This window comes from Crinia signifera, chromosome 6 (genome assembly GCF_055691185.1).
Source record: "Crinia signifera chromosome 6, ASM5569118v1, whole genome shotgun sequence".
Lineage (NCBI taxonomy): Eukaryota > Metazoa > Chordata > Amphibia > Anura > Myobatrachidae > Crinia > Crinia signifera.
The window spans coordinates 32,990,599-32,994,119 of record NC_139222.1 but is presented as its reverse complement, the minus strand read 5'-3'; positions in this window follow the sequence as shown (position 1 = coordinate 32,994,119).

Genomic DNA, 3,521 nt, shown 5'->3' with positions numbered 1-3,521 from the left:
CTGATGCTGTCTGTAGTATATGGGAGGTCACTGATGCTGTATGTAGTATATGGGAGGTCACTGATGCTGTCTGTAGTACACAGGAGGTCACCGGTGGTGTCTGTAGTATATGGGATGTCACCGATGCTGTCTGTAGTATATGGGAGGTGTCAGCACCGGGGTTTCTTGTGTTCCCGGCTGTGACCGTGGTGGACCAGTGGAGGGCGCTGGAAAGCAGGAGGCTTTATGTATGACATGCACTGGGGACCTGGGCACAGCGAACCAGAGGGTTGGCGGAGACCAGAAGCAGGGGCGCGGAGTCTAACTTGCCAGTGGTATTCACCAGGGAGTCCCGCAAGGAACTATGGACTTGGCTGCGTCTGACAAGCAGGTCGCGGCCCCCTGCCCTGGTCCTCTGGACGCAGGCTGGGACTGAGGACACAGGAGATTTGAGAGAATGTCTTTGAGACGGCCTGAGAGCCGGGGATGATAGTAGAGAGCCTGGAAGCTGCGGGACGGCCTCGGAGCCGGAGGTGATAGTTGGCAGCCTGGGAGCTGTGGGACGTCCTGGGAGCCGGAGGTGATAGTTGGCAGCCTGGGAGCTGCAGGACGGCCTGAGAGCCGGGGATGATAGTAGACAGCCTGGAAGCTGCGGGACGGCCTGGGAGCTGGAGGTGATAGTTTGCAGCCTGGGAGCTTTGTGACGGCCTGGGAGCCGGAGGTGATAGTTGGCAGCCTGGGAGCTGCAGGACGGCCTGGGAGCCGGAGGTGATAGTTGGCAGCCTGGGAGCTGCAGGACGGCCTGGGAGCCGGAGGTGACGACCTGGGAGTCATTAGTACTTGATGTCGATAACCAGGAAAGGTGTTGCAAAGTCTCTGGGGGCACTTCAGTGCACAGTCGACACAGGATGTCGGCAGCAGGTGAATATGCGACAATACTGTAATACAGCAACTGGTGAACGTCGGAGATGACACAGATGTTGTTAGTCACTAGGAGACGACAGTAGCTGAGAGTCGACTTGGATGTTGACAGTGCCTGTGGACAGATCAGGACTGTGATGGAGAAAGTCACTGATGGTTTTAAAAGCAGTTTGGCCTGGGAGCCAATGGGTCTAGCCTGGGAGCTAGTGGGGATTGCTAGCCAGTGCCAGCGGGATCCTCTGCTGGGGATAGCTTGCTCACTCTACCTCAGTAATGGAATTAGCAGGAGTCTCTGGAGATGAACGGAACCAGGTAAGTAGCAGCAGCAGCAGCAGCAACAGGACACTTGGAGATGGTATTGCTGGAGACTGGATAGCCAGGAGCCTTGGGAACTTCTCTGACACAGGAGTACACTCAGGGAACAGATGGAAGCAATTGTTCAAGGTCAGGAAGTTAAACCCAAGGCCTGATCTATATCCCCCTTGCCTGTTAGTGATTGGCTGCAAGCCGCAGCATCAATCAGAACCACGAAGTGTCAGTGTACACCTTGGTTCTGTTACAGGTGTACAGGTCAGAGTTCAGACCAGCGGTCAGTGTGATTGGTTTGCACATTGCTGGTCACAGGTGTCATAGGTCACAGGTGCGTGGGCCTGGCGTGAAACTGGCAGAGGGCATCGCCAACTGCCCAGGGGGGCACAGGGGACATCACACCATGATCCACCAATGGAGGCGGCACAGGCATTGGACCAGCAGGGCAGGGCGGACCATCGTGAAGGTAAGGGACGTGGTCGCAAACGGGGCTGCACACTGCGGTTTGTGACAGGAGGTCACTGATGCTGTCTGTAGTATACGGGAGGTCACTGATGCTGTCTGTAGTATACGGGAGGTCACTGATGCTGTCTGTAGTATACGGGAGGTCACTGATGCTGTCTGTAGTATACGGGAGGTCACTGATGCTGTCTGTAGTATATGGGAGGTCAGTGATGCTGTCTGTGGTATATGGGAGGTCACTGGTGGTGTCTGTAGTATACGGGAGGTCACTGATGCTGTCTGTAGTATATGGGAGGTCACTGGTGGTGTCTGTAGTATATGGGAGGTCAGTGATGCTGTCTGTAGTATATGGGAGGTCACTGGTGGTGTCTGTAGTATATGGGAGGTCACTGATGCTGTCTGTAGTATACGGGAGGTCACTGATGCTGTCTGTAGTATATGGGAGGTCAGTGATGCTGTCTGTGGTATATGGGAGGTCACTGGTGGTGTCTGTAGTATACGGGAGGTCACTGATGCTGTCTGTAGTATATGGGAGGTCACTGGTGGTGTCTGTAGTATATGGGAGGTCAGTGATGCTGTCTGTAGTATATGGGAGGTCACTGGTGGTGTCTGTAGTATATGGGAGGTCACTGATGCTGTCTGTAGTATACGGGAGGTCACTGATGCTGTCTGTAGTTTACGGGAGGTCACTGATGCTGTCTGTGGTATATGGGAGGTCAGTGATGCTGTCTGTAGTATATGGGAGGTCACTGGTGGTGTCTGTAGTATATGGGAGGTCACTGGTGGTGTCTGTAGTACACGGGAGGTCACTGATGCTGTCTGTAGTATATGGGAGGTCACTGGTGGTGTCTGTAGTATACGGGAGGTCAGTGATGCTGTCTGTAGTATATGGGAGGTCACTGGTGATGTCTGTAGTATACGGGAGGTCACTGGTGATGTCTGTAGTATATGGGAGGTCACTGGTGATGTCTGTAGTATACGGGAGGTCACTGGTGATGTCTGTAGTATACGGGAGGTCACTGGTGGTGTCTGTAGTATATGGGAGGTCACCGATGCTGTCTGTAGTATATGGGAGGTCACCGATGCTGTCTGTAGTATATGGGAGGTCACTGATGCTGTCTGTAGTATATGGGAGGTCACTGGTGGTGTATGTAGTATATGGGAGGTCACTGATGCTGTCTGTAGTATATGGGAGGTCTCTGCTGTATCTGTGCTGCTATCTCCTATCTGACCCCCTGTATCTGCAGAGGAAACTCGGGGTGACTGTATAACTGAGGCCTCTGTCAGACTGGGGAAGGTGTAATAAGTACATTGCAGTCCTGGGCTCTCTGTGATTGGAACGTTACGCAGGACTGCTGGACATCTGTGTCACATGTATGTGTGCGGCTTCTCTTCCCCAATGGCCATGATCATGTGACTGTGGCTTCTCTTCCCCAATGGCCATGATCATGTGACTGTGGCTTCTCTTCCCCAATGGCCATGATCATGTGACCGTGGCATCTCTTCCCCAATGGCCATGATCATGTGACTGCGGCTTCTCTTCCCCAATGGCCATGATCATGTGACTGCGGCTTCTCTTCCCCAATGGCCATGATCATGTGACTGTGGCTTCTATTCCCCAATGGCCATGATCATGTGACTGCGGCTTCTATTCCCCAATGGCCATGATCATGTGACTGCATACTCAGTCATTAGCCTCGGTGATGTAACTACAGCCTTACAGGAACAGACACGTTACATGGGGCAGATGGGAATAGAAGACAGGGACGTTGTTAGGGAATGTGGGGAGTGTTGGCTGGAAATCTCTCAGCCATGCTGTGCTGTAATAGAACCTATTTCCCATTTACAAG